Below are 14621 nucleotides of genomic sequence, written 5' to 3'. Positions count from 1 at the left end.
GCCGAAGCAGTTGAATCCACGGCTGTCCCGTGGCTCATGGGCTCCCAGCTCGGCTGTGCCCAAAGCCCCTGGATGGGAATCCCTGATCCCACTCGCTGCTGTGGTGCAGTGACAGAGGCTGGATCGCTCTGGGAATGGAATGAGGTGGCTCAGAGGTGTTGCTTAATGAGTTATGAGCAGCCTCTCTTGTGAGCTGCAGCTTCCAAATGTGAGACAACCCCCAGATTCCTGCTCCAGAGCCTTCCCTGTCCATTGCTGAGCAGCAGAAGGGACAGGGAGTGGCTCTCTGTCACCACACTTGTATGCCCAGTGTCAGCCCCATGGACACCAGACCAACAGGCACAGCCAGGTCCTTCCTGCCTGGCCTGAGAGCTCTCCAAGGGACGTGTCCCTTTCCATGGAAATGGCTCGGCCAGCACCCTCCAGGACCTGGCCCCTTTGGGGGAGATGAGAACAGGGCCAGTTCTGGGAGAAGGACACACCAGGCTTTGGGGGAAGGTGAAAAGCCTGACCAGGGACCAGCCTAGAGGAGAGGAACTCTCCCAGTCAGCATTCAGCCCTGAGTCCCACTGGATCACCCCCTCCTGCTCCTGCCTGAGGGGGGAACCAGCAAAGTGCCCTGGAATTCCCCCTTGGCACACCAGCAGCTCTGGCTGGGCATCACAACTTCCCCGTGGGCTGGAGGAATCTGCACTGACACCTAAGAGCACAGGGCAGGGCACAGCCCCGGGCAGGTGATGCCCCTGAGATACCTGGACTCTGCATTGGGCATGGGCACCTCGTGGTCCTGGTGAAATCCTCCCCCAGGAGCTCCTCCAGGTCTCTCATGCTGCTGGGAACATCCCAAGGGAGTCAATGATGGTGACAAGCTGTGTCCCTCTGCAATAGGACCCTCCCTGGGGCTCCCCTGGTGACACCAAACAGCCCTGTGTCCCCAGGAGACATCAACCCTGCAGGGAGGGCTCCTGTCCTTTCAGGGTCTGCATTTTAAACTGATTTTCTGCAGCTCTCCACATTTTTCCTGATGCTTATTATGGTTGGAAATATTCAGTTGTAGGCTCTGCATGTTAATTCCTCCCTGCCACACTCTCCCCGCTCCTGTGCCCCTGGCCAGAAGATCCCAAGGTACAAATCCTTTGTTTCCCAGAGAATACTCGCTCGTGGAAGCTCATCTTTATTTATCAGGAGTTGTGTCAGCAAGGCTTTAAAAACCCAGCTGATCTCCATTGCCTGCTCACTGCAAATCAAAAGAGCCTGCGGGAAATCGGGTAGAACAACCATTAGATTAAATAAAAGCTGCCCCTCCGCCTCCTGTGCTTCCCTAATCCTCTCCCCAGCGAGTGAGATGCCCACTGCGCTAATCCACGGGACACGGGGGGCCGTGGGATCGTGGGCTGGAATTACAGCAGCTCCTCTGAGCGATAATTGAGCAACACATTTTATTGTCCTCATCATTCCCACAGCCTGTGGGGCGTTCAGGGGGAGGTAGGGCGAGGGGAGGGTGGATTTTCCACAGAGCTGGAGTTACGGTTCCATCCGTGCCCAAGGTGTTCCCGTGTGCTGTGAGCAGCAGGGAGCAGGGAAATTCCAGCCGGGGTAATTCCCGATCTCCCCGCGCCTCCAAGGTACAGCCAGCAGCCAGAAGGTGTTCAAATTGTTCATGGAGCCGAAAGTTAGGAGGAGCCAGTAAAAATGTCTCAATACAAGTCACAGGAGCTTCATTTCTGGGAGCACAGGGGCTCTGCTGTCCTTCCCTCAGAGCCTGGAGCCCTTGAGGCTCCAGGGGCAGGGGTGGATGCCTGACACCTGCCTGGACTCCATCCTCTCACTGACAGCTCGCTTTTCCAGGTGCCGTTGTTTTCTGTATTTCTGGAGTTCAAATTCTCTCTTCCCACTGTTGTGTCCTGAGCAGAGCTGCTGTGACAACAGAGCAGAGTGTCCCAAAGCCCTGGGAAGTGAGAGAGGTCAGAGAGAGAGAGTCTGGCCCAATTGCACAGCTTCAAGGACTGCAGTTTTTATTCTGGCCACAGCTTTTCTGTACCCAGGCAACACTGTAAAGCTGCAGATGCTGTAAGCATCCCTCAGAGTCCAAAGGTGCACCCACCACACACTCAGGAGGGCAGGATCCTCTTTATGGGCAAGTTCTAAACTGTTTAACCAGATGGGAGACAGCCAGACCTTACGACACAATCATTTACATTTTTCCTGCTCTTTTAGCACTCAGCCCTCCCTTGTTTAATGTGCTGAGTCCTGATCTCTTGGACTGACACATCCTCAAGCTTCCCTGGATCTAATCCCTCCCCTGTCCTGCAGGGTCCCTCTGGGATTCCTCCCCAGTGCTGTAGGACTGACACCACGCAGGGCAGGCGGTGGCAGCTGAAGGTGCTGGCACAGGGAGGTGCAGGCTCCAGGCTGGGGTGCAAAGCCAGAGTGCAGTTCTCTTTCCGTGCCTCAGTGTACCCTGGGGCCTGCTGGGAACCACGGAGCAGAGGACAGAGGGGAGGCAAAGGTGATGGAGAGCAGCAGATCTCAGCTCCAGGGACACTGAGCTGTCATGGCTGGGGTGACAGTCCTGGTAATGAGCCACACTGAGGGACAGAGTGCTCAGCCCCTGTCCCACACTTCCAAATTCTGGGCTGACACTGCCTCTCACAGGGATAAACCAGAGCGGGATGTGGTCCCACCCAGGGCCACGGGGCTTTCCAGAGCCCCAGGCACTGCTGTCACTCCCTGTCAGGCACAGAAGTCGTTTGGGTTTTCCCTCTGGACTCAGCTCTCCCTCCACCTGAGTCACAGGAGCTCTATCCACACTCCATCCGTGGCCCCTCGTGGGGGAAATGCTGAAAGGATTGTCCAGATCTGAGCGGTGCTGTGGGCACAGCCCGTGGCCACATCTCCCTGAGCCAGCCCCTGCTGCCAGGGAAGGGACGAGGTGCCAGCCTGGCACAGCACGAACCCAGATTCTGTGGAAGGGGCTCTGCCGTGGCTCTGACCCCCTGTGCTTCCTCCAGCTGCCCAGTGCTGATGCCTGCCCTGCCCCCAGCCCTGGCAGATGTCCCCAGCCCTGGCAGATGTCCCCAGCCCTGCTCCGTTCACCAGGACAGTCTGCTCCGTGACATTTTCCTCTCAGCTGCAAACCCCTCGTGCCCCTGTGCCCTTCCCCAGGCCGAGGGCAGGGTCAGGGCAGCGTGCCCAGCTGGCTGAGGCAGAACCTCAGGCTGGGGCTGTCCTTGAGGAACCTGCTGGTGTTGGATGTGCCTGGCTCAGCTCGGAGCTCAGCTGCAGCCCTGCGGATGCAGAGCGAGCTGGCAGCCCGTCCCCGCTCCCTGTGCAGAGGGGGAGATTTATCCCTTTGCCATGGCTCAGGATTTCTGCTTCTAAATGCAGAGAAGCAGCCCAATAAACTCAGCAGCCCTGCCTTAATCACCTCCATGGCTGCCCCACACAACATCCTCAGCTCCAGACGGGGCTGTATTTCTCCTTTAGCCCTTTAGCCAAGGATGACAATTCTCAGAGTGACTCCAAGGAGTTTTATATAAGCAAAGTGCAACATGCTTATTTAATTATCTGTTAAAGCCAGTTCAGGTGTACAGTCATATTAAGAGCAGTGCTAGATTAATTTCTCTTTCAAATGTGTCTTTACCTCACCAGAATTTAGGTTCAACTAGAAATTGCACCTGAGAACTCCAGCTGGACAGGCTGCTCAGATCTCGCTGTATTTAAGCACTTACACGGAGGGCTGTGCCCCTTCTCTGGTGGGTTCAGAGCAGTGAATCACTCAGCTCCCAGAGGTTTAGTCCCTGCTGCCACGAGGTAGAAGTGTTTTGTGACAAGTTCATTACTCTGGCTCAGTGCAGTGACGGAGCTTGTGAGGCACAGTGGTTGCAGTCCCAAAGCTGTGCAGCTCGATAGCGTGGTGTGATCAGATTCCTGATCCGATAGCACTGAGCGAGTTCATTGCCCTGGAGATCAGCCCCAGCTCGTTCCTGCTGGCTGAGAATGAGCCAGCTCCCACCAAGCCGAGATTGCTCAGCTCCCGGCGCCTTCAGGATCCCCAGGGATCGGGGGATGGATCTCCTGCCCCCTGAGATGATTTGCTCCCTGCTGGGGGCTCTGCACTGTCAGGGACCAGGCTGGCCCAGGACTCTGACTGACTTCAGTCCTTGCTCAGATGGGGGAGTCTGACCCAAAGCTCAAACCTTAAGCCCCTCAGGGTTCACTCCCTGAGCTGTCACGGGACCCCAGCAGAGGAAATTCTCCTCCCCAAAGACCGGGGGGCCGAGAACTTTTTTCCAGCCCTCAGCAGCTCCCTTTGTGCCAGGTAAAGCTCATGTTTCACCAGCTGTGCCCCTCAGGCAGGGGCTGTGACCTGTGCTGGCCATGGGACACAGTCCTGTGGGGCAGGAGGACACAGCCCCACACCTTCCACAGGTGTGAGCCCAGGTGGGCTCCAGCCCAGGGCTGGGCTGTGCCTGCCCCACTCTGATCAGCAGCAATAAAAATGGGGGTGTAACATAAAATGCAAGCTTTGAAGTGAGCAGAGTTTCACAGGCTGGAGGATGGGGAAGAGAAAGTGGGGAACACTCAGCTGGGAGTGCAGAGGGGTCGAGGGGCAGGGTTGGGGTGCTGGAGCAAATGGAATCTCCTGAGAGGGAAGAGATCCCAGGGATCACCCAGTGCAGCTCCAGGCCCTGCCCAGACCCCCAACATTCCCACCCTGGGCACCCCTGGAGCTCTGTCCAAGCTCTCCTGGAGCTCTGGCAGCCTTGTGCCCATTCCCTGGGGAGCCTGGGCAGGGCCAGCACCCTCTGGGGGAGAACCTTTTCCTAAATCCAACCTGACCCACCCTGGCACAGCTCCAGCCGTTCCCTGCACCCTGTTCCTGTCCCAGAGGTCGGAGCTGCAGCCCCTGGGGAGCTCTGCCCTCATCTCCTCTGCTCCCTCAGCTGCTCCTCATGGGCCCCTCCAGACCCTTCCCCACCTTCACGTTGGATGTTCCACCAAGACTTTTGGATCTTTCCCACATTGTGGTGCCCAAAGCTGCCCCAGCACTCGAGGTGAGGCCTCACCAGCAGAGTTGTCCTTCCCTGGTTCTCAAAGAACAGGACAAGGGAGTCTCAAAAGGGTCACCAAAGGTTCTCCCATCAGCTCTTCCCAGCCCTGCCCTGGTCTGGAGCTGTCTCTGCCTGGAGAGCAGGGGTTTCATAGGAGAGGAGCGATGCTCGGAGCCCTCAGAGAGCCAAGGGCCTTGCTCTGCCACCCTCTGGCTCCAGCATTCCCAGATGGGAACATCTCTGGGCTCTGAGTGGATCCCAGCAGCCTCAGGCCAGCCTGGCAGAAAACAGAATTTGGGGTTCTTTCTGAGCACTGAGCAATGCTGGGATTGGACAAAAAGCCTTGTCATGGAAAAGAACAAAATCCCTGTGCTTGCTGTGACCCTTTTATGTGCCAGAGCACAAATTCCACAGGGTGGGATCTGTGATCTGATTACACTCCTGGGCCAGGTGGGGACAGCAGCCAGGCCAGAAGGTGGCTGTGGGACAATCCTCAGGGGAAAAAAATTACCAGGAGCGAGACCTTCACAAAGAATGGAAACTAAACTCCCCCCAAAAAAACCCTCATATTTTGTTCCTCTGCTGTGGGCTATTGGAAACACAAAGCAGAATTATTTCCCACAAATCCTGTGTATCATAATCCCATTTTCTCCTGTCATGCCTGGATTTGCTGCAAACTTACAAGGTTATTTTAAACATGTATTAAAATCTATGTATTTTTTAATAAGCATTTTCTAATTACACTCTGTATATTTCTATGGATTTTGTCTCTTTTCCTTTTTCACAAGGTGAGTTTTTGGATCATACCTATTGAATTTCCAGTTTTCCCGTGAAGCTATGAAGGATAGGCAAGCTTTTCTTGGGCTCCACTCTGAGCCAACAAACTCAGCTGGCCCTGGGGTGAGGAGGCTGAGTCCCAGCCCCTCCTGGACTCCAAAATCAGCAGCAAGTTCTCAGCACTTTATTTTGCTTTGTTTTGTTGTATTTTATTTTGTTTTGTTTTCAAAGGCATCCTCTACTGGAGCTTGCTCTGGTGCTGCCACCCCAGCTCCTCACACAGATGAGATTTCATTTGTGTGAAATGACTCCTGGGGGTTTGTTGTCATTGCTCAGGTCTGGGAGATTTGTTATAAAACAATTTCTCCAGAAACTGTGACGAATGAAAATTTCAATTCTATGTATTTCAATGTGAAAACGCTGGTGGGGAGAAGCCAAGCAAAATATTTATTGGGTTTTCTCTTTTTCTCCAAATCCTAAACTGGAGAAGTCCAGGGTTTTTTTCCAGCTGGAAAATGAGAGCGTTTGCCTCGACTTTCTGTGCCCATGACAATGTGAAGAAATATTTCTTGCAGGGAGAGAGCAACAGGCTCTCCACAGTGCAAAAAGGCTGAGGATTTATCAAGAAGCTTCTTTTTTATGAGGGAAAATGTTTTTATGTTATTTCTTCAGCTGCTCTCCCTATTTTTCTGTGGCTTTCTCACAGAGGGAAACACGGAGGAGGCAACGCAAAAACAAAACTTTTCCGTTTGGAAACAGAGCTGGCAGGGAAAAAAAAAAAAGGAAAATCCTGGGTTGGTTTCAAGCTGCTGCCTGAAAACTTAAATGCAGAGCAAATGACAATTTTGTCTCACTTAGAAACTTCCCTGGGGAAAAACTCCCAGTTCTCACTCAGCTCTGCTTTTTGAGCTTTCCAGATCTCTAAAACCTCCCCTGACGAGTTGTTCCTGGAGGGGTTTTCATAATCCTGCTGGTGAATTGTCCCTGTCACACAGCAAAGCCACCACTCCCTGCTCCCAGCCAAGGGCAGGGATTGACTCCTGGCACATCCCACCCCTGGTTGGTGTCAAACCCTTTGTAGCAGAGATTGATATTAATGAAACCTTCCACCCTGACACACGTGAAATGCAGCAAATTTAGGTTTTGGATGTGAAATAGCAGTTACCAAATCCTGCCCACCCCAGGCTGGCAGAGCAGCACTGATGGAGCCTTGGGGGTGCAAAGGGGACAAAGACCCCCTTGTCTCTTGCCCCTGATGCCCCCAGATCTGCACATTTTTATCCCTGCTCTGAATTCTGCCTCTTTTTCTGGCTTTGTGGGGCTTCCCTGGCAATGGGGTGGGTGAGAAATGATTCCCTTTTTCCACAGGTACTTTGAGGTGCCAAATCCTCACTTCCACCTCAGCTTAATGAAAACTGAGACTGGTCCCTCGTCCATCCCTGATTTCACAAAGCTGGATTTATACAACCTGGAAGAACAGCTGGGAACTGATGGGAAATCTGCTGATGGTGGGGTTTTTAGGAAATACTGGTTTGTTTAATGTAATGAGCAAGGGCTGGAAAGGGAGAATTGCAGGTGGGTGGGGGGAAGGAGGGAAGGAGGGAGGGAGGGAGGGAGGGAGGGAGGGAGGGAAGGAAGGAAGGAAGGAAGGAAGGAAGGAAGGAAGGAAGGAAGGAAGGAAGGAAGGAAGGAAGGAAGGAAGGAAGGAAGGAAGGAAGGAAGGAAGGAAGGAAGGAAGGAAGGAAGGAAGGAAGGAAGGAAGGAAGGAAGGAAGGAAGGAAGGAAGGAAGGAAGGAAGGAAGGAAGGAAGGAAGGAAGGAAGGAAGGAAGGAAGGAAGGAAGGAAGGAAGGAAGGAAGGAAGGAAGGAAGGAAGGAAGGAAGGAAGGAAGGAAGGAAGGAAGGAAGGAAGGAAGGAAGGAAGGAAGGAAGGAAGGAAGGAAGGAAGGAAGGAAGGAAGGAAGGAAGGAAGGAAGGAAGGAAGGAAGGAAGGAAGGAAGGAAGGAAAGGCCCAAAGTTCCTGAGCCAAGTCCTTCCCTGTGTCCCCCTCTTTGCTGTCAGTCTGTAATTCAGACAGGTTTTGAACAAGAGGTTATAAATTATTATTTAACAGGTTTTTAATTGCTTCATGGATCCATGCATCACTTCAGAACTCAAAACATTTTGCAGCAATCAGTTCCACACTTTAATTAATTAGAAGCTGAATGGGAAATGCACCTTTCTCTTTTCCCCCTAACTTGCTACAAATTATTCCTTCCTGGTTTGGGGGTATAAAAACCAGGCTATTAATGCCCTGTTTGGTGCCACTTAGAGTCTTACAGATACGTTGTTGCATCCCAGGATATTTTTTTTCTGATGGAACAGTTCCCATTCAGTTCCATCTTCCCCCTGGGGAGATCACAGTGCACTTTGGAACGTCCTTCTTGCTGTTCCCTCTGTTTTTCCAGTTCTGCACCTGATTCTGCTGCAAGTTTTTGGATAATCCATTGCTTCAATCAAGTCACCCTCCTGCAAAAGCTCAGTTCCTCCTTTAAAGGGCACTAATGGGTGTGCAAGGCAGCCCTTGCCCTGATAAATGCCATGTCCAATCCTTTACTTTTATCGTATTTATCCCTGAGCCTGCCACTTCCAAACCCCAGGGAGGATTTCAAAGTACTCATTCCATTAATTTGAGACAGTTCCTCCAATTCTTAACCCATAAAGAAAAGTTCCACTGACAGAATTTTCCTCAGTTCCTCCCCAGCAAACATCAATGTGAAGAATTCATCTGGATTTTCTGCTCCAGCCTTATCTTCCTTGAGCTTTTCCTTTCATGCCTCACTCATTCAGTGGCCTTGGAGCCTCTCTGGCAGCATTCCTGCTGCTGCTGCTGTGTTTCAGAAGGATTTGTTGGTATTTCTTGTACAGTTAGCAAGTTGTTCCTCGAAATATTTCTTGGCCTGTCTTGTGATGATTTCCCAAGAATCTTGCCAGAGCTAATGTTCTTTCCTCTCTCTCCTTTTAGACACAATGCACAGCTGAGGACTTGCAGGAGGTTAATGCTGTGTGACAGGAGCTAGAGCAGGGGCAAAGCACAGCAAAATGTGTCTCAGGATCCCTCAAAACCTGGATTGGAGGTGGGACCTGCCAAGGCTGTCCCTGTGTCACTGTGGGGACGTGGGTGAGCAGAGCACTGTCACAGGGAGAAAACCCAGCCTGGAACTCACTGACACACAAACCAACAGCCATGAGCTGATTTATTGCCTTCATAGACCAAATCAACCACACCCTGGCAATGCTGATGTCCCTTGGGTGACCCAAAAGGGATCAAAGCACCGTGCTCAGAGATTCCCCAGCACCCTGGGAGGTTCCCAAGGATGGCTCTATATTCAATAATCCCTGTTCTCAGAGTGGCACTCAGGGGAGAAGGCACAACCCACAAGGAATTCCACATCAGGAATTTTGGAGGGTGCTGATTGCCCAGGAAAGTCTTTTCCAGAAGTCTCCTGGAGCCCAGAGCTATCTCCAAGTGGAACACAGAATCATGGAATATTCTGGGTTGGAAGGGAGGATCCACAAGGGTCTGGAATCCAGCACTTAAATGAACAAAATCTGTGCAGGGATTGAACTCTGTGTGGAGCAAGAGTGGGGCTGTCCCCAAGGGGAACAATCTGGGAGCCAGGAGTGGCAGGGGACAGGTGGGGATGATGTCCTGGAGAGAGGACACGGACCCACAGCAGCCAGGCAGGGTGAGCAGAGCAGGTCCCAGGCTCAGTCAGCATCCCAGGGATCACCACCAGGGTCAGTGCAGGAAGGTCTCTGAGCAGGACAGGCTTACACCTTGTCAGAACCAGAGCGAGCACAAAAGTGCCCCAGCACAGCTCAAGCTGAGCTCCAGGGACTCCCAGGGCCAGTGGAGGTGTGGGAAGGAGGCTCCTCAAGAGGGTGGCCAGGAAAACAGAATTTTTGCTGGGGTCCTGGCAGCAGGGGTAGGTCCTTTCTTCCCACCTCTGAGGGGGAATTCCGGAGGTTTCTCATGAAATCAGCACTCCAGAAGGGCTGGGGGCAGCAGGGACGGGGCTGGCTTGTCCCAGCTGCTCTCCAAGGTTTCTCCAGAGCATCTCCAGCCCTGAGGAAGGGAAGGCTCCCAAGGGTTCCATGTGGGCTTTGGATCCTCCTGACAAACCAGGGGCACCTTGGGTCCACCAGCTGCTGCCAGGAGGGACCTCCTCCAAACCCACCCGTGCCAGGGCATCCCAGAGCTGTTCCCACCTCCCTCACACTTCCAAAGCTCCTTCTCCATGGCTGAGAGAAGGAAATCCGAAGGGCTTTAACAGCCATTTTCAGTTCATTTGGGACATTAACAGCCATTTTCAGTTCATTTGGGGTATTAACAGCCATTTTCAGTTCATTTGGGGCATTAACAGCCATTTTCAGTTCATTTGGGGCATTAACAGCCATTTTCAGTTAATCTGGTGAAGCCTCTCCAGGTAATTGGCACTGGGGCACTCCCAGCACTCCGGGGTTACCTGGGCTGTGCCTGGTACCCTGCGGGCACAGAGGCGCTGACACCATCAAGTGTCCGAGACAATTTAAAATGAAGCGAAAATAAATGTAATTAGTTATCGCAGTTTATTAGCGGCTCATATCCTTCGGCAGATCCTGTCTTTATTCAGTGTTTAATGGGATTAATAACTCCTTAAGCAGGCATGTGACAGCCAGGAGCAGTGAAATTCCACGGCTGGGACACAAACGCTCTCTTGCTTCTTCATTTTATCCCCTTTTTTTTAAAGAAGGACATTTTTCCAGGCCTCTTGCTGACAATTTTCTGGTTTATTGACAGACTAAATGGCTAAGTGATTTGGTTATACTGAAGCAGGTATTGGCAGCTGCTGGGGTTCTCAAGTCAGGCAGGATCAGCCACAAAACCCACTCAGGCCACACTGGAAATCCCAAAGTTTCTTAACCAAAATGTCTCATTCTGCCCCATCCTGGTGCAAGTTGGCCTTTGCTTCATCCCAAAGGACTGGAGAGCTTCCTGAATCAGGAGGATGGTTAAGACTGTGTAATACAAGAGAAAAGTAAGTGTCTTGTGGCATCTGTGTCCAAAAGTTGTGTGTGAACAACAAAAGAAACTCAATTCTGCCTCATCTTCGTTTATTCCTGACAAGGCAGCAAACAACAAACAGGACAGGAGAGCAGTGAAACCAGAGCAGTGAAACCAGAGCAGGGCACAGAGCAGGGTGGAAAAGGCTGAGCAGGCAGAGCCAGGGGGCTGTTACAGATTCATTTGGCCACACTTTGCCCAGTTGCTCAGAGGGGAGAAAGTGTCACTTGGCAAACTCCCCAGCCCTGAGTTTGTGTTATTATTAATGCAAGCTCCATCCTCGAGAGGACCTGGGTGAGTTTAGAGAGCCCATTAAGAGCCCGTTAGTGGTGCAGACACTGCAGATCAGAATTGCAGGGGGGGCTGAGCTCCTCCTGGACACAGCTGGGGCTGGGGGGGGCTCTCCAGCCCTGGGAAAGGGCAGAGGAAGAGGAGGGAGGCAGGTGCCAGCATCGACCTGCGCAGCACTGGGAGGCAGCAGTCAGGATGTGACAGCCAGGAGCTCAGTCCTGCTCCTCATGGCTGGAAACCCAGGGCAGCTCCTCATGTCCCCTCCAGGCTTCTCCTGATGCCCAGCTCCCCTCTGCAGGGGCAGCTGCTCTGGGGGTGCCTCTGTGCTGAGAGGTTAGTCAGGCTCAGCATCCTGCCAGAGGCAGAGTATCGGGGTTTTGAGAGAGAGACAGGAGCACAGGGAGACCTCTTAAAACACAATTTATTATTTGTCTTCTACAGTTTCATGAAGGAGTGAGAGCATCCTCATTGTATTCACCAGATGTTCTTGGTCAGTGGTCACAAGACTGGTTTTTTAAAGGTTAATTAGACAATAAACTAATGTCACATAAGAATGTTTTTACTTTTACACCAATAGTTAATTATTTTGTTTCATACATCTTTGTCGCAGCGCAGACTTCCCTAATCAATCATATAATGACACACAAAACTGCTTGTTATACCTTAAACTTCTTATCTTTATCACTTCTATATCTGAACTTTAAAACCTTAGAACTTCTTACAATCTAATTTAATGTCTTTCTATTTAAACTCACATTCTTACCTATGATTCTAAGTGTTCAAGCTTTCTGCAAGGCCTTAAATCAAACCCTGTGTCCGTGTCTATACCTGAGTTTGTACATACGAGATCTTGAGAGCTTTCTGTGCTTGGAATTCCCACAGCAGAGCGTGCTCTGGAGCCTGCTTCCATCCCCACCTTCACCTGGGCTGCTGCTGGGAGCTGCTTTAATTGACTGACTGCTTAATGAAGCTCTGCATCTCCACCTCCCACTGCCCTGAGCGTGCTGCTCGCTGCACGGGCTCTGTGTGATCTGTCAAGGTCGCTTTGGAGGGACGTTTCTCACCAGGCAGGAGAAGTGCCCGGGCATTAACAGGCAGTGATGTGGAAAGTGATGATGGCAGGTTCCTGTTCCAGCCCGGGCTGGAGGGGAGCTTGGTCACGGGGCTGCACAGCCCAGCTGCTCACAGGGCACATCTGGAGCTCACAGGGCACATCTGGAGCTCACAGGGCACATCTGGAGCTCACAGGGCACAGCTGGAGCTCACAGGGCACATCTGGAGCTCAGAGCCAGCCTGGGGGAACCTGAGCCTCTGGGTTGCAGTGCCAGACTGGGGTGAGCTGGCTGACAGCTGCCAGGGATTCACTGGAAAAATCCATCATCTTCCTGGGTGTTTCACTGGGAGGTGCTCCTGTCCATGGTGGGGGGCTTGGAACTGGGTGAGCTTTCTGAAGTCCCTCCCAACCCAAAGCGTTCCATGATTCCATGGCTCCAGGGCTCTATGACCCCAGGACACTCAGGTCTGTGCCTCAGGTACCGTGGAGATCAATTGCAGAAATGCTCCAGCTTTGGCCTTGGCTCCCCCACTGAGGTGGAGGCACAAAATAAAATCTTTCAGCCCCCAGAGCTGCAGCTGAGGTGGATGTGGCAGCAAGAACACATTCTTTTGGGAGCAGGGTAATTTCAGAACTCTTCAAACAGTAAATGAGGTGTCCTTTTAGGAAGAGATAACCAGTAAAATGACAACGTTTCCTAGAAGGCAGTGAAATGCAAATAATCTTAGCACTGCACATGGTGCAGGCAATCCACCTCCTCTCAGTGCACCTCAGAGTCACCTGGAGGTGTTTATTCACACCTGGTACTTCTGCACAAAGATTTTGTTCTATTCTCCAGTTCCCTGTTTGATTTTCCCATTTTCTGTGCCCCACCAAGACCTGGCCTCAGCCACTGCCCTGGCCAGCACTGGCTGTGAGCTGTGCACACACACACTGCTCATTTCCAGGCTGCTGTGTGCCTCAAAATCCTGGCCTCTGAGGAGTGTTTTATACAATATTTATGTTTCTCTGAGATGTGAGAGGTCACTCGACCTGACAGAGCTGAAGCCTCTGCCTGTGGGAGGGGGGATCTGCTGCAGCATCAGCAGAAAGTAAATGAGCTCCCAAATGAGAGTTCAGAGAGTTCTGGCTGTCATTTCCATACAGCTCTGGACTCTGCTCGTGGCTTCTTCCTTCAAGGGAGGAAAAGTTGCTGCAAGTGTCTGCTCAGCACCAGGCTGATGCTGGAATAGAGCACCAGGGGGATCAGTGTTTGCTGCAGCGAGGCTTTCCTGGCCATTCCTGCTGATCTGAACAACTCCCAAGGAACAAAACCCTTGCCCAGAGCAGCAGAGAAAAGGTGAACCCTGCATTTGCCACCTGGATTGTTCCCACAGCTCACCCTTCCCTCCCTCTGCAGCACTTCAAGCACCTGGACTGGGCAAGTCCTGCATTTCTTCACCTCCATCCTCCCTGCCAGGACCCTGAGCACAGAGAGGTTAAATGAGACCTCCAAGGTCACAGAAGAGGAAAGGTGCTGATTTCAGCTTCCCCTCCCCAGCACTCGGCTGCCTTCAGGCTGCTCACAGGATGTTCAAGGAAAAAAAAAGAGTCATGAGCACCCCTGAGGAGCTGTGCTGGTAAAACTGAGCAGTGTAAGAAGGGCAGATAAGATAGAGGATAAACATTTGTGAGCAGGAGGCACTTCAGAGCAAAACATCTGCTCGCCTGGAGTGGGGACGGATTGCCCTGTGCTGTGCAGCCACTGAGGTGCTCGGCTCCCCCAGGGGCTCGGTGCCTTGTCAGGAATTCCGCAGTAAGCAGGACACAGCCTGTGCAGGAGGCTCAGGAGAGGCAGCTGGAGGAGCAGCAGGATGTCCCAGGCATCCCAAATGGCAGGAGCTGCCTGCTCTGCTGGCTGAGCCCTGCCTGCAGCGCTCTGGATTCCTTCTGGAGCCGCTGGGATCCACCTGGAGCCCGGGATGGGGGCTGGGCTTTGCTGATGCCCTGCTCCAGCTGCTGCTGCAGGGCTTGGGGTCAGTCACACCCTGCTGGTGCCAGCCACAGCCCTGGCGTGTCCGGCCTCACTCCCTTCCCTCTGGGCTGGGGAGGGAAGAGTCCAGCACTGGACACTTGCTCTGTGGCGCTGTAGGTGTTGGGAATGGATGGGAGAGCCACAAATCAACTGGAGGATGTTTCTTCCTGAGCTTCAAAGCTAAAGGTTGCTGACACTCGCAGTTAAAAAGAAATTGGGAAAGGAAATCCCCGAAGTGAAGGGGCTGCTCTGGGTCTCGGGGTGTAGAGAGCCTTTCAATGGAGAGCTGGGACAGCACAACATTTCCCTCTCCACCACTTCCAGCCCTGCCCTGAAATCCCAAAGGT

The sequence above is a fragment of the Cyanistes caeruleus genome, chromosome 19 (genome assembly GCF_971803275.1).
Source record: "Cyanistes caeruleus chromosome 19, bCyaCae1.hap1.1, whole genome shotgun sequence".
NCBI lineage: Eukaryota > Metazoa > Chordata > Aves > Passeriformes > Paridae > Cyanistes > Cyanistes caeruleus.
Note: the sequence above shows the minus strand (reverse complement) of the source record.